This window comes from Bufo gargarizans, chromosome 8 (assembly GCF_014858855.1).
Source record: "Bufo gargarizans isolate SCDJY-AF-19 chromosome 8, ASM1485885v1, whole genome shotgun sequence".
Classification (NCBI taxonomy): Eukaryota; Metazoa; Chordata; class Amphibia; order Anura; family Bufonidae; genus Bufo; species Bufo gargarizans.
The window spans coordinates 185,805,804-185,828,467 of record NC_058087.1 but is presented as its reverse complement, the minus strand read 5'-3'; positions in this window follow the sequence as shown (position 1 = coordinate 185,828,467).

Below are 22,664 nucleotides of genomic sequence, written 5' to 3'. Positions count from 1 at the left end.
TATGACCTGTCCTATTTTTGGGACGGACAACGGTTCACGGACCCATTCAAGTCAATGGGTCCGTGAAAGAACACAGATGCACACAAGATTGGCATCCGTGTTCGTGATCCGTGGCCGTAGGTTACTTTCATCCCAAGATCCGTCTGCATAAAAGCTTTTTCAGAGCTGAGTTTCACTTCGTGAAAACTCAGATCCGACAGTATATTCTAACACAGAGGCGTTCCCATGGTGATGGGGACGCTTCTAGTTAGAATATACAACGAACTGTGTACATGACTGCCCCCTGCTGCCTGGCAGAACCCGATCTCTTACAGGGGGCTGTGATCCGTACAATTAACCCCTCAGGTGCTGCACCTGAAGGGGTTAATTGTGCGTATCATAGCCCCTTGTAAGAGATCTGGGGCTGCCAGGCAGCAGGGGGCAGACCCCCCTCCCTCCCTAGTTTAAATTTCATTGGTGGCCCAGTGCGGCCCCCCCGGCCCCCCTCCCTCACTCTATTGTAATAATAGCATTGGTGGCACAGTGTGCAACCCCCCCTCCCTCCCTCTATTGCATTAACATTGGTGGCAGTGTGCGCCCCCCCCCCCTTCCTCCCTCTATTGTTTTAATACATTGGTGGCAGTGTGCGGCCTCCCCTTTCCCCCCCCCCCCCCGATCATTGGTGGCAGCGGAGTTCCAATCGGAGTCCCAGTTTAATCGCTGGGGCTCCGATCGGTAACCATGGCAACGAGGACGCTACTGCAGTCCTGGTTGCCATGGTTACTTAGCCTTAGCAATAGTAGAAGCATCATACTTACCTGCTGGCTGCTGCGATGTCTGTGTCCGGCCGGGAGCTCCTCCTACTGGTAAGTGACAGCAATGCGCCGCACAGACCTGTCACTTACCAGTAGGAGGAGCTCCCGGCCGGACACAGACATCGCAGCAGCCAGCAGGTAAGTATGATGCTTCTACTCCGCTGCCACCAATGATCGGGGGGGGGGGAGGGGAGGCCGCACACTGCCACCAATGTATTAAAACAATAGAGGGAGAAAGGGGGGGGCGGGGGGGCGCACACTGCCACCAATGTATTAAAACAATAGAGGGAGGAAGGGGAGGGGCGGGGGGGGGGGGCGCACACTGCCACCACTGTTAATGCAATAGAGGGAGGGGGGGGCGCACACTGCCACCAATGCTATTATTACAATAGAGAGAGGGAGGGGGGGCGCACACTGGCCACCAATGCTATTATTACAATAGAGGGAGGGAGGGGGGGCGGAGGGGGGGGCCGCACTGGCCACCAATGATATTCAAACTGGGGAGGGGGGGGGTCTTCCCCCTGCTGCCTGGCAGCCCCGGATCTCTTACAGGGGGCTATGATACGCACAATTAACCCCTTCAGGTGCAGCACCTGAGGGGTTAATTGTACGGATCACGGCCCCCTGTAAGAGATCGGGTGCTGCCAGGCAGCAGGGGGCAGTCATGTACACAGTTCGTTGTATATTCTAACTAGAAGCGTCCCCATAACCATGGGAACGCCTCTGTGTTAGAATATACTGTCGGATATCAGTTTTCACGATGTAACTCATATCCGACAGTATATTCTAACATAGAGGCGTTCCCATGGTGATGGGGACGCTTCAAGTTAAAATATACCATCGGATTGGAGAAAACTCAGATCAGATGGTATAAAGGGACTCCAGACTTTACATTGAAAGTCAATGGGGGACGGATCCGTTTGTAATTGCACCATATTGTGTCAACGTCAAACGGATCCGTCCCCATTGACTTGCATTGTAATTTAGGACGGATCCGTTTGGCTCAGCACGGCCAGGTGGACACCAAAACGACCTTTTTTTTCATGTCCGTGGATCCTCCAAAAATCAAGGAAGACCCACGGATGAAAAAACAGTCACGGATCACGGACCAACGGAACCCCGTTTTGCGGACAGCGAAAAAATACTGTTGTCTGCAAGAGGCCTAACTCTACTACCAACAAAAGACTGCATTTTATTTGATGTACCTACTGCAACTGCAACCAACATCAGTAAAAGTTGTGGGTTGTATCTTACCACTGTCTACCTCATTATTACTACTATTGGTTGTACTGTAAGAGGCAGCCCTGATCATCCAGCAACATTTCCAACACATATATATATAGCAGACTGTCATGTTTCCCTCCAGCCACCAGAGGCCACTGTGGCTGAGTAGGACAGTGAGAGGAGTTGTTTCCAGAGGACAAGGAGTTAAGTGTTTTTCCCGGGCTGAGCAGAGAGCCTGGGCTGAAGGTGTCTGAGTACACAGGAAGAAGGACGCTGTGCACTGAGAGGGAGATCCACAGGGAAGATTAGAGTGATTGCTCCCTGCCTGCTGACACAGTATCTGGGACATTAGAGTGTGTTTGCTCTCTGACTGAGCTGATGTGTCTTGGTGTAGAAGAGAGACTGCTGTAGTGTGAGGCACTTACCAGAGGAACTGTGAGTGAATTCCAGGCCCTGCCTGATTACACGTCCAGAGCTGCTGATTATCTCTAACCAGAGTTACAGAGACTACAAAGAGAGGCCAGCGCTGAGCCACGCTGAAGCAAGCAAGCAAGCAAGCAAGCAAGCAAGCAACCAGATCGGGACCCAGACTGTACCTGCCTGCATGTGCGGACACCGAACTGTGAGTGCACTGATGCTAACCTGAGCTAGGGCATAGTGGAATAGGATTTAGTTTAGTGCACCGTAGAGGTGCACCCCGGGTAGCGGGGACAGATAGGACTACCTGGAAGAGAGTAGCCTGCTATTGTCTGTACTTGTGTTTGTGATTCATTTGTGTTCTTTATGCAAACTTCCATTATCTTTATTGTGAATTCCCAAGCTGTTCATATTGTAAATCTGCTTCTCCGGCAGTTAGAGTTCTCTTTTAATAAAGCCGGTTTCTACTTCAGCCTCCTTGTCTGCTGCACTGTACTTGAGTCCTGCTCTACGGTCTCTTCCTCTGCTGACCGTTACAAGTGGCGCTGCGAGCAGGGTACAGTCACAGAGATGGAGGCGGCTGAAGGCAATGTGCATGATGTTAATGTGAGTACCTCAGGCAACGGTGGAACCCTTGCAAGGGCCCTTCCTATTGGCACGTTGTTCAACTTGCTACCCAAATTTGATGGCCAGAACATGACACTGTCAGACTGGGTGACAAGGTTACAGAGTGCTGTTAGGATTTACAATGTCAGCCCAGAACTACAAGTAGAAATTGCTTTGGCCGCTCTCGAGGGTGAGGCCCGAAGAAATGTTCTCCTACAACCAGAAGCCACGCGCAATACATTGCAAGAGATGGTGAGATTCCTGGAAGAAATATATGGGGAAACAGCCAGTGCAGGGCACCTCCGGGCGAAGTTTTTTTACAGGATTCAACGGGAAGACGAAGGTGTCTCTCAGTACGCTACAGCCCTACAGGAAGTGTTGGCCGAGGTACAAAAAAAAGAGGCAGATGGGGTTACTGGCATGGGACCCATAGACCGGATACTGCGGGAACAATTTATTCTGGGGCTCTACAGCAATCCCCTGAAACAGGCTCTGCGGGAATGAGTCAGAGTAGACCCTACCCTAACCTTTCGACAAATTTTGGCAGAGGCCGTGACGCGAAACAAAGAAGACGGCTATGCTTCTGGAGTAATACGGACCCAGACCGTTACACCCCCCGGGGTTACGAGAAATGAGGAAGCCCTGGTCAGAGTGGTACAAGACTTGCAGAGCTCCCTGAGTGCCATGCACGAAAAGTTGACACACCTGGAGAAACGGATAGAGTCGCGCCATACTACTGAGGCTGCCTATCCAGCCCGACAACAAACCTATCAGGCGACTCCGTGGGTTCCTACACCTGAATGCCCTTATGCTAGTTTACCATACCATCAAGCCCCTCATTACCCTTCAGTGGGGCCATCCAGCCAAGCTCTGAGGGCACCTCCCACTCGCAGGCAAAAAGTGGGCCGTCAAGAGGCACAGTGTTGGCGGTGTGGAGATCTAGGACATTTCGCCAGAGAGTGTCGGAATAATCCAGCTGGACGCCAAGAGCCGCCGTTAAACTACCGACCCCTGCAGTAGTGGGGCGTACTGCAGGGGAGGTGGAGAGCCAAGTTACCCAGCAAAGCTCCGAACACCTGGTCGCAGGGTGCCCCACTATACGAGCTGAGTTCGAAGGTGTTCCTGTCGACTGCTTAGTGGATACTGGGTCTCAGGTGACAACTATGCCCGAGTCATTCTTCTACCGTTACTTTCAAGCGCTGGCCAAGCCAGAACGAGAGACACTGGTCCGGGTTACAGCGGCTAACCAACAGCAGATTCCTGTCACAGGGGTCGTGTGGATGAATGTACGGCTATGTGGACAGGAAGTGGGGCGGAAAGGTATCTTGTTGGTCCCCGAAACGTTCAAAGAAGATGTGCCGGTGATAATGGGCATGAATATCCTGCGAGAATTGGATCAGATCATGTTCACCAAACGGGGGCCGGGTTACTGGAAACAAGCCACCCCGCACAAACCTACCCAGAAAGCATTTCAACGGCTAATCCGTTTTTGTGGAACACAGAAAAGTGTACCAGCACACCAGGCGGTGGGAACGATCCGAGCGCCAGGAAAGGCTACCTTCACCCTTCCCCTGGTCGGGAGACCGTGCTGACGTTACCCGTGGGAACTTTCCGTAATCTTGAAGGCATGGAGGTGTTCGTTGAACCAACAGGCCTAGGAGAGCTGGGTCAGGACGTCCTGGTGGCCCGGACACTGGGAGTGGTCCAGAATGGACGAGTACCCATAAGAGCTGTGAATGTGGGATATCTAGAAGTTCCCTTGACGCCAGGGGTGGAACTGGCTCGTGTGTACCTACATCAGGGAGAAATCCTGAGTCAGAGAGAAGTGACTCTAGCTCCGGTAGGGGATGCTGGTTGGACCCTGGCAGTTACTGCCAGTGCAGAAGAGGCGCCGACCCCAGAATGGAATGGGGGAACCATCTTGGGTCAAATGGAGATAGATGTTAAGGCTCTCAGTTTAGACCAACAGCGAGCAGTCGAAACCATGCTGTGGGAGAATCAGGCTGCGTTTGCCCGCCACGCCGATGACTTTGGCTGCACGAATGCTATCACACATGATATACCGACGGGGGACACTCCACCAATTCGGGAGAGATATCGACAGATTCCGCCCAAGTTGTACCAGGAAGTGAAGACGCTATTGAAACAGATGATAGATTCCGGAGTGGTGCGGGGAAGCCAGAGCCCTTGGGCAGCCCCAGTGGTGCTTGTCAAGAAGAAGGACGGCACTATTCGATTTTGTGTGGATTACCGGCGGTTGAATGCTTGCACTGCTCGAGACTCATATCCTCTGCCACGCATCGCGGAGTCTCTGACGGCTCTAGGACGAGCCAAATACTTCTCCACCCTGGATCTAGCAAGTGGGTACTGGCAAGTACCAGTGGCTGAGCAGGACAAGGCAAAGACAGCATTCATACTCCCCATGGGGTTATTTGAATTCAACAGGATGCCATTCGGACTGACTAATGCCCCTGGAACCTTCCAGCGGCTGATGGAGTGATGCCTGGGAGACCTGAATTTTGAAGCCACTCTGATATACCTAGACGATATCATCGTATACTCTGCTACTTTTCAAGAACACTTGAATCGGCTAGGGCAGGTACTCGAGCGACTGCGATCCCATGGCCTGAAGGTAAAGCCAAAGAAGTGTCATCTCTTCAAGAGGGAGATCGAGTACCTGGGCCATAGGGTGTCCCAAGACGGAGTGCTACCGTCCCAAGACAAAGTGGCTGCAATACGACAATGGCTAGTGCCGAGAACACTGCGTGAGTTGAAGGCCTTCCTGGGACTGACTGGGTACTACCGGCGGTTCATCAAAGACTACGCAAAAATAGCGGGCCCTCTGAATGAGTTGTTGAGAGGAACGGCTGGGCAACCCAAAGGCCAAAGTATCCCCTGGGGACAGAAACAGGAAGAGGCCTTCCAGGCCCTGAAAGAAGCCCTGACATCGGCCCCCATCTTGGCTTATGCCGATTTTGATAAACCATTCATCTTAGCTACTGATGGCAGCCTCTACGGACTTGGGGCAGTCCTGTCGCAGGTACAGGATGGACATGAGAGAGTGATCGCTTATGCCAGTAGATCCTTGCGAGATACGGAGCGAAACCCCCATAACTACAGTTCCTTCCGTCTGGAACTCCTTGCCCTGGTGTGGGCTATGACGGAGAAATTTGCAGGATATCTGACAGGAGCTAAGATCTTCGTACGGACGGATAACAATCCCCTGGCCCATCTGGGTACGGCCAAGTTGGGAGCCCTGGAGCAACGCTGGGCGGCTCGCCTCGCAAAGTATGACTTCTCAATTCGCTACCGCTCCGCTACAGAGAACACTAATGCTAATGGTCTCTCGAGGGTTACTTTTGAAACTCCAGTAGGGGATATGGATGAACAAAAGGAAGAAGATGAAACTCCTGACTTCCGCAAGTTCGCTCCCCCAACAGTCGCGGCCCAGACAAGTGGGGAGGCCCGTAAGCTACCCAAAGCATTGGGGAGAACTAATGAAGAATGGGGCAGATTGCAAGATGAAGACATTGCACTGCAGCAAATGAAAAGCTGGGTAACCCAGTGCAGGAAACCCAACAAAGAAGAAAGGACTGATCTGGATGCCGAGATGAAGTCCGTTCTACATCAATGGGACAGACTGGAAGTGCATGGAGCTGTTTTGTTCCGCAAGTGGCAACAGCCTGCCGACCTAGAGGCGAGGTGGCAGGTAGTGATACCCAGAAGAATGGCACGGGAGATAGCCAAAGAGGCTCATGAGTTTGGAGCTCACTTCGGGCCAGTCAAGACATACCAGTGGCTGCAGCGTTATGTGTATTGTCCGCGACTGGAGGCCACAGTTGAAGAAGTTTGCCGACAGTGTCGAGTGTGTGAACTCACGAAGAGTACAGAACAGAGAGCACCCCTACAGTCCATCCAGACCACAGAACCGCTGGAAGTGTTGATGATAGACTATCTTCTTGTGGGACAATCGTCAAGAGGTCCACAGTATTGCCTGGTCATGATCGACCACTTCTCCAAGTTTGCAGTAGTCACCCCAACTCGGGACCAGACGGCCGAGTCCGCTGCACGAGCCATTTGTCAAGACTTCATTCGGGTCTATGGGTGTCCAAAGCGGATCCATTCAGATCAAGGGGCGTGCTTTCAAGGAAAAGTGATGGAAGAGCTACATCGACTGTACGGCATTGAAAAATCCAGGACAACTCCTTATCATCCCCAAGGAAACGGAGCCCGTGAGCGCTTTAACCGCACATTGCTGCAAATGCTGAGGACACTAGAGGAAGACAAGAGGGCACACTGGCCTGACTACCTGCCAGAATTAGTCTGGGCTTACAATAATCGTGTCCACACCACCACCGGTTACACCCCATACATGTTACTGTTCGGTAGGGCTGGTCGAGAGATCGTGGAATTAAACCTAGAACAGCCAGAAGACCTAATAGAGCGATCAACCACCTCATGGGTGAAAGAACACCGTCGGCGTCTCCAGACCATTCGCCGGTTGGCAGGTCAGCGGTTACAGGAGAGAGCTCATACAGACCGTCCTCCAGTTCAGGAGGTTCCATTGCAGCCTGGGGATCGGGTACTGGTACGAGAGAAACGTCCCAGAGGCAAGTTGAGTGAGCGTTGGGAAGTACAGCCGTATAAAGTGATCAAGAGAGTGTACCCTAATGGTCCGGTCTACGAAGTGCAGGTTGAGAATGAGGAATTTGCTTCACGGACTCTACATAGGAATATGTTACGGCCATGCCGGTCCAAAGATCCCGCACCTGTTCAGAGGACACCTCCTCCTGCCCCATACTCAGAACTTGTTATCTCTGATGGAGATTATGGTGAAGACTGGTGGACTGCTCCCAACACTGAAGAAGCCTCCCAGGTTACAGGTGATGAAGGCACTGTCACAGAACCATTGCCAGCCCGTAATGGAGAGGGGCCCTCGGACACACCCGAACCTCCTATTGTGGTGGGTGAATCCAGACTGGCAGTTCCTAGTGGAGAGAGTCAGGTCGTAACAGATAGCCTGGACCTCCGGAGATCCAGTAGGCTTACTGCAGGGGTTCCACCAAACAGGTACGCTGCTGATGAGTTCATTTGGTCCACCTGTATGTATTGTGGACAATGTTGTACTGCTGTATAAAAAGTTACATTAACCATTATTTCTATGGACTATATAACAAGGCCGAGGACGGCCACCTTTAAGTGGGGAGGCATGTAAGAGGCAGCCCTGATCATCCAGCAACATTTCCAACACATATATATATAGCAGACTGTCATGTTTCCCTCCAGCCACCAGAGGCCACTGTGGCTGAGTAGGACAGTGAGAGGAGTTGTTTCCAGAGGACAAGGAGTTAAGTGTTTTTCCCGTGCTGAGCAGAGAGCCTGGGCTGAAGGTGTCTGAGTACACAGGAAGAAGGACGCTGTGCACTGAGAGGGAGATCCACAGGGAAGATTAGAGTGATTGCTCCCTGCCTGCTGACACAGTATCTGGGACATTAGAGTGTGTTTGCTCTCTGACTGAGCTGATGTGTCCTGGTGTAGAAGAGAGACTGCTGTAGTGTGAGGCACTTACCAGAGGAACTGTGAGTGAATTCCAGGCCCTGCCTGATTACACGTCCAGAGCTGCTGATTATCTCTAACCAGAGTTACAGAGACTAAAAAGAGAGGCCAGAGCTGAGCCACGCTGAAGCAAGCAAGCAAGCAAGCAAGCAACCAGATCGGGACCCAGACTGTACCTGCCTGCATGTGCGGACACCGAACTGTGAGTGCACTGATGCTAACCTGAGCTAGGACATAGTGGAATAGGATTTAGTTTAGTGCACCGTAGAGGTGCACCCCGGGTAGAGGGGACAGATAGGACTACCTGGAAGAGAGTAGCCTGCTATTGTCTGTACTTGTGTTTGTGATTCATTTGTGTTCTTTATGCAAACTTCCATTATCTTTATTGTGAATTCCCAAGCTGTTCATATTGTAAATCTGCTTCTCCGGCAGTTAGAGTTCTCTTTTAATAAAGCCGGTTTCTACTTCAGCCTCCTTGTCTGCTGCACTGTACTTGAGTCCTGCTCTACGGTCTCTTCCTCTGCTGACCGTTACAGTACCACCATTAACGGTACTGGCGTCACGACAAAAAACCATCAAGGGATTCAGCCGCAACAAGCACCCTAAGCACCCCTAACATCAAGGGCACCTCAACCACCATCTTGGCTGGTGCTTCCCTACCACAGAGTGTGCCCCGGAGGATTTCGTGCTGTCCACCTCAACACTGTGCTGCCAGCCCAGGGAGGCTTTCTGCTAACCGTGAGTAAACTGATGAACTGTATTATTATTTGGCCCCTCATCGGTTCACCGTGCACCTCATGTGTTTCCCCTGCGGTACTGGCTGGCTGCATTAGCGGAAAAAGAAAAAATATATTTGCCACATTTTTATAATGCAGTCTTGTATACGGTATTTCTTTTTGTTTTGTGTTTTTGTTGGCTCATGTTTCAATACCTCGGCTTGCCCTCCGTCTAGCTGATTGGGTGTGCCCCCTGCATTAGGTTTTTGTATTCAGCGGTCTGTTTGTGACGTGTATTAGCGGAAAAAGAAAAAATATATTTGCCAGCGGTCCACTTGCAGTGTCTTGAAACGCACTGCTTAATGTTGTGATTGTGTTTCATGTAAACTGTGTGCACAGTGCAGGAAGAAGAAGGTCAATGTGTCTTGTCTGAGGAGAAACTGAACCTCAGCAGCCATTTTTGTGAGTTATCCAAACTCCTTACTTAGGCTACTTTCACACTAGCACTTAGTGCCGATCCATTCAGATAATACAAACGTCTGCATCCATTCAGAACGGATCGGTTTGTATTATCTTTAACATAGCCATGATAGATCCGTCTTGAACACCATTGAAAGTCAATGGAGGACGGATCCGTTTTCTATTGTGTTATAGAAAACTGATCCTTCCCTATTGACTTAAATTGTGTGTCAGAACGGATCCGTTTGGCTCAGTTTCGTCAGACGGACACCAAAGTGGAATGGAGACAGAACAGAGGCAAACTGAGGCATTCTGAGCGGATCCTTTTCCATTCAGAATGACAGTGGGCCCAAAGGCGGATGCCGGCGTCCCACTATGGTGTCATTGAGCATGATGGGTGTAACTGTACTTTACGTGCTCTCTTTTATTATATTAGGTTCTGTCCTTTTTTCCCTGCTTTGTGCTTTCTTTCTGCCATTAATTTTTCAGCTAACCTGAGGTAAATCTAGTTACAGATTCTGATTGGCTGATGGTTGCTTACCTGTATCTGGGGTACCTGTTTTCTGCCCCTCCCATGATTGGCCAGCTGTTCTCTGTGGCGGGAATTTGGAATATTTATAGAAGCTGTCAGTGGGTTCAGAGCTGTCAGTCGCCGAACCTGTGAAGAGGAGAAGACGTCATTCCGCCCGCCCTCCCCTTTGAAGTAATTCGGCAGACTAGATGGGCCAAATAGGTTCTTATCTGCCGACACATTCTATGTTTCTATGTTTCTATAAGTCGCGGTCCTAAATAAGAGGGGGGTTAGTCACCCAGCTTCGCTGGGGGGGACATTTGTGGTTTTAATGGGTTTTATGAATTGATTAACTATTTATTACATTTGGTTTATTATGTATTTTAACCCTTAATAAAGGACCGCGGCCATTTTGCACCATATTTGAGTTTGGTCATTATTTTAGTTAAGTTTTAGATAAGAACTACGGTATGCTCATATGACACCATGCATTAGGGCCAAACTGATCCGTTTTGGACCTCTTGTGAGAGCCCTAAACGGATCTCACAAACGGAAAGCCAAAACGCCAGTGTGAAAGTAGCCTTAGTTCCATGCACCAGCCCATAGAAGGTAAAATATCACAGTATCTCCAGGCTACCCAGAGAGGGAATGAGGCAACCGAGAGTGCCCCGGAGGATTTCGTGCTGTCTTCCTATCCACTGTACGCCAGCCCAGGGAGGCATCTGCTGAGTGTCACGGGGCGCAAAAGGCGCCATCAGCCGCAGACCTGATGCTTAGCTTCGGGAGCGAGGATCTGTGTTTGGCCTTGTTCCCAGGGCGGCTTTGCTAGCTGGAAGGCTCTCTGCTCCTAGGTCTGCCTTGAGCGCCGAGCTGATCACTCGGTGCTCGATTTGTCTGTCTGTCGGTCATGTGACGCTGACCACGTCACATGACCCTCACTCCCTACTATAAATACAGGCAGCCTGCTGGCCACAGGTTGCCTGTTAATTTTAGGTATCTGGTGATTGTTTTGTTCCTGCATACTTACCTGATCCTGTGTTCCCTGATGCTTCTCTGCCTGCTCCTCCTGTACTGTGCATCTCTCCTGGTATCCTGACCCGGCTTCCACCTGACGATTCTTTGCGGACTCTGTTGTACTTTGTTTCTCTCCTGGTATTTTTTTTTTTTTAACTCGTTTTATTGAAAAAGAGTAACAAGGCACTTTCATGGTACAGACATATGTATACAGAGTGTGTTTATACAGCATACAGTGACAATCATTGTGACATTTTCCTGATAGAAGCACAGTGAAAATTTTTAAGTTGGGTTCAATCACATCAATTTTCCTTGTTTATATGAAGCGAAACGGAATGCAGACATCTATAATAATAAAGTAATCTATTGACGTACTAAGCATGTAAGACTTATTATGATACCACATCAAGAATCTATAGAAACCGCAGAGTCGGGAGAGATGGTCAGATTAGACTCATACCACAAACCCCATACTTTTTGAAACTTCTCAGGACATTTTCTGTTCACATACAGTACTTTCTCAAAAGGGATGATCTGGTTTACTAACTTTTTCCAAATACCTATAGTAGGATAATCCTCCGCCATCCACTTAAGGGCAATAACTTTGCGGGCCATAAACAGAGATTCACTCAGGAGTATTTTATTATAGTGAGTCCATCCATCATTGTCCAATATACCCAACAGACATACCTTGGGGCACATAGGTATAGGACCCATACCTAAAGATGACAAAATACTCAGTACCTCTAGCCAGTACGATTTGATATGACTACAGTCCCACATCATATGCCAAAAGTCTGCACTGTCGTGAGTGCACCTAAGACAATGAGGTTGGGCCATCCTCCCCATCTTATGCAGCCTGGTAGGAGTCAAGTAGCTACGGTGCAGCATAAACAATTGAATGAGTCTGTTATTAATCGAGGGGGACACATGAATAACTGCCTCCAGCGCATCCGTCCACTCCTCTGCAGTAAGATGTGGAATATTACTCTTCCACCTGGCCTCAGCCAATATGGGCCGTGTGGACATCCGTAAACCCAACAGGTAAGTGTAAAGAGCTGAGATTATGCCCCTAGGTCCCTGCGATTTTATAACCCCTTAAAGGGTAGGAGGAGATGACCCTGCTCCGATCCTTGAACTGCTCCCGCAAGGCGTGTCTGACCTGCAGATATCTAAAAAATTGGGTACTTTCTAGGCCAAATTTCTCTTGAATTTGGGAGAAGGAACATATAAAGCCATCACTATAAAAATCTCGCAACGCAGTAATCCCTAAAGAGGCCCAAATACGCGTGCCCTCCACAGATTGCAAGTGCAGGTGCAGTGTCCCAGGGGGTCAGTAGTGTATGCTGGGCTTTGTAGTGCAGATTGACTCACTAACCTGGGATCCACTGTCGTCTTCAATTGGGGCAAATACTGGAACAGGCAGGTATTTAAAAGTTCGTGACGCCAGTGTCAATTAAACAGTGTCACGCCGTGTATGGTATTGTAGAAGAATGAAGCAAGCATAGGATAGCCAACAAAAACTGGAACTTTTACTGAATATCAGTGAGTATAATACATGGACGCAGTTGGAAGCGCAGTTCCATGAAAGACAGTTGGTGACTATTGGAATACAGCTGGTTCTTGGAAGTACAGAATGGCCGGTCTTAGCAATGTATTATACAGAGTGTTGATTACAGGAGATGCAGTGCAGGCGGCTTGCACACTATTCCTGACTGGTCCTGAATCTTGTGACTTATTCTCCAAGGTCTAATACCCTTTATCTGGCGTACCCTTGAAGCTGTCCTTATCTAGTACCTCCTCTGTTATCTTGAGTACCTCTTGCTTTATCTGATCGGCCTCTGTGGTATTCTGTGTCTTGGCTGGTGGCTTGCTTATGCTGTTTCAGCTAAACGGATGATGACTCAGGAGGGGAACCTTTTCCTTGGATCCGGAACCCGGTTACAGGGCCTTGACTACCCTCTCCTAGTCGGCAGGCTTCAGGCCTGCTCTGCTCTCACAGGCCCATAGCCTGGCCTTCACTCAGACACAGGATCATTTCTGACCTCTGCTCCCACTGTCTGAACCTACTACTACTTCCTGACTGGGCCTTATATAACCTAGGGTTCCCTAGCTCCCTCTAGTGATTCAGAGCTGGAATGACACCCTAGCCGGCCTGCACATGCACATTTCACAGTAACAGGAAGTACATAGCATTACAGTTAACAAGATGTTCTATACCAACCTCCCCTTAAATACAGGGGGAACGACAATACCCAAGTGACCCTTCTGTAGTGACGGGGTATTACTCTCCCGTACACTACATACCCCGCTGCTTTAAGCTGAGTACGACCTCGTACTCCATCAGGGCCCGCCCAACTGGAATCATTACCTGAAATAGAGAAAGACACATGCATACATACATATATGTCAATTACACTCATATCAGACCCAATTGGCAAAGGTGAAGTGCGGTGACAAGAGGCGTCGTTCTCTTCTTCTCAGGATAGTGAGTGGAACGGGGGCGCTGACCTGGCACAGCGAATGTTAAAAACCAGGATAGTCCATGACAATAAATAAGTCCATAATAAAATTAACCTCTCAGAGGCTTGCACATAGGAAGTCCATCTCTGGGCACATAGACGTGAATAAAAAACCGGTTACTAAATACTGTCAGCAGCACATATATAAAATGACAATACAGGACTCTGACAATACCAGGGCCATGTTATCCTGGCAAGTCCTGCTTACCCTTTAAAATAGTGCTGACATAAAAATGTCTTTTCAACCTGAAATGGGGGTAAAAAGGGAAAAACAGTGCAAACTAAGGCACAACTGGGATAATAGCAGCAAACCGGATGTCCCAAACATAACATGGGCAGCTGAAAGCAGTGGTATTCAGTGGCACCATTATTCAGTTAGAATGCCACCGGCCGTGTGTAACTGGCAGCGAGCTTCACCAGCTCTGCCAACTGGAGGGACAAAACGGCCATTAGGGAGACGGACATGAGGAAAGGCGTACTCACAGGCGAGTGTCATATTCTTCCCCTGATGAGGAGTCGATGAACGGAACTTGCAGCAACTGCTCTGGCAAGGCCGGCCACATCTGGAAACCATCTCCTCTGACAATCTTTAAAGGGGGAGGCTTGTCCTTCATTGCCTCCATTTCGGCATCCGTCCTAGGAAACGGGAACCACCGCACGCCTCCTGCGCACCCGAGGTCCGCCACCCAATACACTCTCTTGCGTAGGGCCTCTAGGTCAGCCTTGGTGCAGGTCGTCGGAGCTACCGGAAGTCCAGTGACAGTGGCCTCTGGGGTAACGGTGGCAGCTGCTGCTTGACGTCGGGCCTCTGCACATTCTTCCGCCCGCCGGCAGCTGTTCTGCCGTTCTTTCTCCTCTTCTCGCCTCACCGCATCAGGAGGGGGATATCGTTCCTCCAGCCCCTGCAAAACGATGGGCTCCCAAAAGACATCGGGACTTAAGTAAACCTGGCTATGCAGGTGGGTGGTTCGGGCCGATTCAATTTTCACTCCCTCTGTCTCACCCGGATCTGTCCCCTCTTTCTCTGGGTCCCAGGTCTCAGCCGGCGCCTTCGGGCGAGTGACTGCGGTAGCGTAGGGACCCCGTAAGCTTTCAGCGGGGGTATACTCCACTATCTCTCCCATGGTCAAATTATGGAGATGCTCCGGGAGGTAGTGCCGCTTCACCGACCGCCGGTTCACATAAAAGTCCCGGCCAGTTCCCAACTCCTGGATGAACCCGTATCCTTTTTCTTTGTCAAAGGACACCACGATCCCGCGGCGCCTTTCTAGCTGGGGCTTACCCGGAAAGGAGTCCCCTTGGATGGACTTGGCCATTTCCTCGAACCTCTTTTTCCGGCTGGTGTTCCTCTTAGCCACCGCGGCTTTCAATTCGGCCATGATAGTCGGCCATTCCGCGTGCCGGCGACGGATCGGTGGGGGCTCAGGACGGGTTATACTCAAGTCCATGGCCTGCCCCCAGGGGGTGTCCGTCCAGGCTAGGGGGTCCCATGGCCCCAACTCGGGAAAGTCCGGTGGAGTGGCGCCCCACTCACACGTGGTCTCGACTTCCAGCTCCTCAGCACACGCCATCTCTCCTCTCACTGGGTGCAGAGTCGACACTGGCTCCTCCTTCTGACTGGGCCGGTCTACCTCCATCCGAGGCCCGCCTCCCAGGCGTAACTCACCAAGGAACTCAGCCACGTCATCACTCCTCAAGGTGGGTGGCGCTCCAGGGCAATCTCCTCCTCCTTCTTGGGGGATGTTGGCGCCAAATATTCGCGCCTCTGCACATCGTGATGGCGCAGTAAAAAGCCTCATGGCGTCGGCGGCCATTTTAGATGTCCTGATGCTGCAATTCACTGACAGCAAGCAGGATGATGAAAAGTCCAATAAAACACAGTCCACAAATGCGATTTTCTCTCTGGGGGTAGCGCAACACAGTACAGCGTCTCTGATTCCTCCCAGGCACAATTGTAATCCACAGGTTTAGAAATAAAGGTTACAGTCTTTGCAATACGGTGGTGGAATAGTTAAAGCACACAGTTCACACTTCTCTGCACTTCAGAAGTATGCGGATCCTGTTTGTGACGCCAAAAAGAGCGATGCAGTGTCCCAGGGGGTCAGTAGTGTATGCTGGGCTTTGTAGTGCAGATTGACTCACTAACCTGGGATCCACTGTCGTCTTCAATTGGGGCAAATACTGGAACAGGCAGGTATTTAAAAGTTCGTGACGCCAGTGTCAATTAAACGGTGACACGCCGTGTATGGTATTGTAGAAGAATGAAGCAAGCATAGGATAGCCAACAAAAACTGGAACTTTTACTGAATATCAGTGAGTATAATACATGGACGCAGTTGGAAGCGCAGTTCCATGAAAGACAGTTGGTTACTATTGGAATACAGCTGGTTCTTGGAAGTACAGAATGGCCGGTCTTAGCAATGTATTATACAGAGTGTTGATTACAGGAGATGTAGTGCAGGCGGCTTGCACACTATTCGTGACTGGTCCTGAAACATGTGACTTTCTCTCCAAGGTCTAATACCCTTTATCTGGCGTACCCTTGAAGCTGTCCTTATCTAGTACCTCCTCTGTTATCTTGAGTACCTCTTGCTTTATCTGATCGGCCTCTGTGGTATTCTGTGTCTTGGCTGGTGGCTTGCTTATGCTGTTTCAGCTAAACGGATGATGACTCAGGAGGGGAACCTTTTCCTTGGATCCGGAACCCGGTTACAGGGCCTTGACTACCCTCTCCTAGTCGGCAGGCTTCAGGCCTGCTCTGCTCTCACAGGCCCATAGCCTGGCCTTCACTCAGACACAGGATCATTTCTGACCTCTGCTCCCACTGTCTGAACCTACTACTACTTCCTGACTGGGCCTTATATAACCTAGGGTTCCCTAGCTCCCTCTAGTGACTCAGAGCTGGAATGACACCCTAGCCGGCCTGCACATGCACATTTCACAGTAACAGGAAGTACATAGCATTACAGTTAACAAGATGTTCTATACCAACCTCCCCTTAAATACAGGGGGAACGACAATACCCAAGTGACCCTTCTGTAGTGACGGGGTATTACTCTCCCGTACACTACACAGGAACAACGGATTGTTCCATAAGGGTATATCATCTGCCCAGCCCTGATACTGACTCAATTTAGCGTCTCTCCAAACTTGTTGTGCCAACCTATGGATCTGTAGCAGTTTCCTGGAAAGACACTCGGCTCTCTCCAGCACTGGCCATAAACTGGACAATTCCAAATAATGTTGCAGAAAATATTCCATGTTCATAAGGGGTTCTCCATTCACCCAATTAGCTAAGAATCTCAACTGACCTGCCAAAAAATACAGATGGAAGTCTGGTAAGGCTGCACCACCCTGTATCTTAGAACGCTTCACCACCCTGTATCTTAGAACGCTGCAAAGTAGTTAAGGCGAGTTTGTGTCTGGCCCTGCCCCAAATAAATTGAACCATTAAGGAGTGAAGGTGGTCGAAAAAACTACGAGGTATTGAAGTGCAGGCATGTTCCAATAAATATAACCCCTTGGGCAAAAGGATCATCTTTATCTGATTAATACGACCCATAATAGATCTAGGTAGATTCTTCCAGATTTTAAATTTGTCAGTGAAGATAGATTCTAATGGGGCAATATTTTTGGTGTAGGCTTCTCTCGGCTCTCTGGTAATAAAGATCCCCAAATATTTCAAATGGTCTACTATCCTAAGATTATGGTAAACGTCGGGCCAGTCAGAGTTCCATAATGGCATTAGTGCTGACTTAGTCCAATTGATATGGAGCCCGGAAAATTTTCCAAATAATTCTATGATAGTGATGCTCGCGGTAGAGATACGTCCATTCTACTAATGAACAAAATGAGGTCATCCGCATACAGGCCCACTCTGTCCTCTCTCCCACCCATCTCAACTCCTGAGTATATTTGATCTCGGCGAATACGGATAGCTAGGTGTTCAATGGCAATTGCGAACAGAAGGGGGGATAGGGAACATCCCTGCCTCGTACCCCTCTGCAGATTAAAGAAAGCTAAAGTCGTACCATTTACTAGGATATTGGCCCTGGGATGTCTATAAAGAATCCGGATCCATTGCATGAATCTAGGACCAAAGCCAAACTTACTCATGACTGTCATTAAATACGACCACTCCAGTGAGTCAAAGGACTTGGCCGTATCCAATGAGGCCAGAGCCCAATGTCTGCCATGTTGGGTTCCAATTTGGGCTATAACCTGAGTCCTACGGATATTATTAGAGGTCAAGCGTCCAGGTATAAACCCCGTTTTATCACTATGTATAATACTAGCAATTATTTTGTTCAACCTATTGGCGAAGATCTTTGCGAGAATCTTATAGTCTAGGTTTAACAAAGAAATTGGCCGATAGGATGCACAATCCAAAGGGTCTTTATCCGGTTTCAAAAGTACAACTATGGTTGCCTCGTAAAGGGAGACTGGTAAACTGCCCGCCTGCCAAGCCTCCTGGAACATCACTGTAAGTTGAGGTACCAGGATATCTACATATTTGGAATATATCTCTTGGGGGAGGCCATCCGGCCCATTCGCCAAGTCACTTATGGCCTCCTGTATCTCTTCAACAGTGATATCCTCCTCTAATCTATTGCTGTCCTCCATTGATAAAGTAGGATGCTCTATTTCATTCAGGTATTGCTCAAGATCTAGACCCGAGTATTCCACTCTTGTATGGTATAAGTCCCGATAGAAATCAGCAAAATTGGACACTATATCTGATACAGAGTGCTTAATCTCACCGTTTGGGGTCCGTATTCGCAGAACCGGCGGAGCAGATGAGTTCTTCTGTACAATATGGGCCAATACCCGCCCTGCCTTATCTCCCACCTCAAAAGCCTGTTGTTTGTAAAAGAACAGTTTGCGATTGCTTTTTTCGTGTAGGTGGACTAAGTACAACCTGCCTTTCTGCATCCAATCCTGCCGATTTGCCTCAGAGGGGTCTAGTACAAACCGTGCCTCAGCCTCCCTAACACAGGCATTGAGCGAGTCCTCTTTCTTCCTGGTGTCTCTCTTAACAAAGGAGATGGACAATTTAAGACAGCCTCTAAGATAAGCTTTCAACGTATCCCATAATAGCAGGGGATTCGTGTCAGCGTCCTGCACTTCTATAAACATTTGCAATTGGTCAGGGATCCTATCTTGTTCTTTCAGGAGAGTGAGCCAGAATGGGTGTATTCTCATCCTCACATTAGCCCTGCTTTCTTGCGTATCATTGAACCTCGCTATCAATGGCGCATGATCAGAGACGCTCTGGGGGCCAAGTGAGATATCTGACAGTTCCAGGCATATATCTGGAGTCCCAAACACATAGTCAATTCTAGACATTGCCCCCCGAGGAAGGAGTAAAACAGGAGTACTCAATGGAGTCCGGGTGTTTTTTCCCTCCATAAGTCCAGCCACCCCATCTCCTCAATCCAGGCCGCTATCAAACTAGGCTGGTCAGGGACCGGGGATGCAGGATTAGCATGGAAGCGATCCAACCGCGGATTCATAACCATATTTAGATCCACTGCGCATAATAACCTAGCATGCGGGTATTGAGCTGCAAAGGTGGCTGCGGTTTGAAGAATCAACATATTTGCAGGAGGGGGACAGTAAATGCTTAAAATAACAAACAGCAAATTATTCACATGTGCATAGACAAAAACATATTTGCCGTCCGTGTTAGTCAGAACAGCATGTGGTTCCCATCTAATGGAGCGGCCAATCACTAGCGACACACCCTTAGAGTCAGAAGTACCAAACGAATGACTGGACCACTGTACCCATGGTTTCTGCAATCTGGCTGCTGTTTTGGTCATCAGGTGAGTCTCTTGTAAGCTAAGTATGTGTGGGTTGTATCTGCGAATATGTGCAAATACAGACTCGGATCTCCCAGTCCCCTCACATTCCATGACATTAACACTATGGCAGCCATTGTATCAGAACCAGTAATCTAAGCACAAGGCTATACTCCTTCTGGATTCTCCAGGGTCTTCACCTCCTCGTCACACACAATACATATGTAGTACTATCTATACACAGCATGATACCGTACAGTGTCAAAACATAACACAAACACTTAAAGCGAACCTTTCACCAGGATTTCCCTTAATAAACTATTACCAGTACCTTATAGATTATCCTCATTGTGTTTCAATGCATTCTTGTGCCGCTTTCCTGGGATGGATATTCATGAAAAAAACGACTTATAAAGTCCTCGTCTCCAGCTCCTGAAGTCACGCTAGAAGTCAAGGGGGTAGCCCTTCCCTCACTCCGGGCTGTAACTCCCCTGCCCTAACCCCGCCTCTAAGTAGTGTAACTGACACCCGGCTTAGTCGCCAGGACCGCGCTTGTACAGGCGGTGCATGCGCCGTCGGACTCAAGCGCGATCCTGTAACTGAATCGCGCGTGAGGAAGAGAAGACAGGCAGGCATCGGGGACGGCGCATGCGCTATTCAGTTACAGGCCCATTCATCCGCTTCTCTGGGATCCGTAAAAAAATGTGATCTTTGCAAATTTTCTCAATTTGCTAATGAGAAAGGAGAGATTTGCTGTGCTCGCATCAAAGATAACCAACCAGTGATTCTGAAACCCAATAGTGAAACACTCCTATGGTGCTGAGCCCCTCTTGGAATCCAAGGTCAAGATTACCAAGCCTTAGTAGAACATATCAACCTAGGGGACCATCCTCTAGTCCGAGCTGCAAGAAGCCTAGTGACTGTTTCTCAAGGTAAAGTTCCAATTCGTCTCCTGAACTTAAGTAGTAGCAGTATAACTTTGATCAAGCACTACCCTGTTGTTACAAGTCACTTTCCAAGGAAGAGAAGACAGGCAGGCATCGGGGACGGCGCATGCGCTATTCAGTTACAGGCCCATTCATCCGCTTCTCTGGGATCCGTAAAAAAATGTGATCTCTCCCCATCTACTACTCTCAGCCTGGCGGGGTAGGCCATGGAATACGGTAAGTTCATGTCCCTGAGTCTCTTTTTAACAGCAACGAAAGTCGCCCGTTTTTTCTGAAGCTCGGCGGAGAAATCAGGGAACAAAGATATTTTGGTGTTTTCATACATGACGGTCTGCAGTTTCCTTGCTTGAGTAAGAATTAAGTCACGGTCCTTCCAATTAAGCATGCGAGCTAGGAGCGGCCTGGGTGGCGCACCCGGAGGTGGTGGTCGGGCCGGGACCCTGTGGGCCCGCTCCACTGCATACGCCATAGAAAAAGACGCTTCAGGAAAGGTTGACTTGAACAAGGTCTCCAGGAACGCTGCAGGATCGCGGCCCTCTGCTCTCTCAGGTAGGCCCAAGATGCGTACGTTATTTCTTCTGGCCCTGTTCTCCAGGTCATTGCATTTCTGCTGCCATCAGCAGACAGAACCCTCCAGGGCCTGTATTTTAGCAGGAATGGGGCGACTGAGGTCCTCCAGCTCAGAGATCCTCTCCTCTGTCCCCCGCACTCTTTCTCTGAGTTGCTGCACATCGTGCGTAAGGAGACCCACATCCACACGTACCTCCTCTATCTTTGTGGTGAGGCCCTGGATCCCTAGTACAGCACGGCACCACAGGATGATCTGGGAATTCGGAGTACAAATTTCTCCTTTTCCATTCGCAAATTTTTGCTGAGCACACAGCACACTGATAGTCTTTTGAATGACTCTTTTAGAAGCCGGTGAAGCTGAAGGTATGGATTGGTTCAATGCCTCAAGCACCTCGGAGTAACAATTTTTAAAGACATTAGCCCCTAAGATCACAGGGTGTCCCCCTTTATCTCCGGCTTGCACCACAATCACACCTTGCTGTGGTAAGGTGGCTTCTCCCACCTGAAGGGTAGGTTCCCAGTACCCATGGACTTTCACCGGCTTGCCGGCTGGGTGAGGAGACTTGAATCTCAGAATTTGTCAAAGGCGGGTCGTTGGATGTGGTGACCTGAGACCCAGTATCCAGCAGGGCTTCAAAAGGTATCCCGTTGATGCATATGTTAATTTTTGGACGAGATCCTACGTATCTGGGCATCCAGCTTGGATCCTTTGGACCAACTGTTCTACCTCCCGAGGGGCGGTCCTCGGCCTCGGTGGTGGCCCGTTTAACTGCCAACACGTTGATTTAGTATGTCCATACTTTTTACAATAGTGGCAGACAGGCTGCTTGCGATTCTTAGACTGGTAACTCGGTAGCTCATCAGGTTCTTTGGGGTATAGCTCTTTATATGCAGGCGGGAGCCTTTGAGGAAGGGGGCTTTCATCTTCCAGTTACAATGGTCTCTCCCATTCCTCTATTTTCCTGCACACCTTCTCCAGGCTCTTAGTGAGATGGTTTACTTGCTCCATTAATGCCGCCACCACATTTGTTACTGGAGCCTGCGTGGCTTGAGTGGCTCCAGACGGCCTCACATTGACAGTTTTTGACTGGCAGGCCTGAGGTTCAAAGGAGGCCGCTGGCTCCGGGGGCGGGTTTTGGCCTAAGATACTGATGGCCAGCTCTTTAAAGTCTAAAAACGCACAACTGGGATGTTGGGCCGACAGCATCCTCAGCTGGCCCTTTAAATGCTCAGTGTTTACACCCGCAAGGAACTGCTCTCTTAGAGTCCGCTCCTGGTCCTCAGCCTCCCGGGGGTCCACTTGGACCACAGCCCTCAGGGTCTCGAGCAGGGATAAAGCAAAATCACAGAGTGACTCACCAGGCTGTTGCTTCCTGCTGAAAAATCGAATCTTAACTTCGGACACCGTTCTGGCCTCAAATGTGGTGCCGAGGCGATCAAAGATCTGTTCCAGGCTATTCTTTTCAGAGCTGGGCCATGACATGACTTCCCTGCGGGCGGCCGCTTCTAGCTGTGCTAAGAGGATCT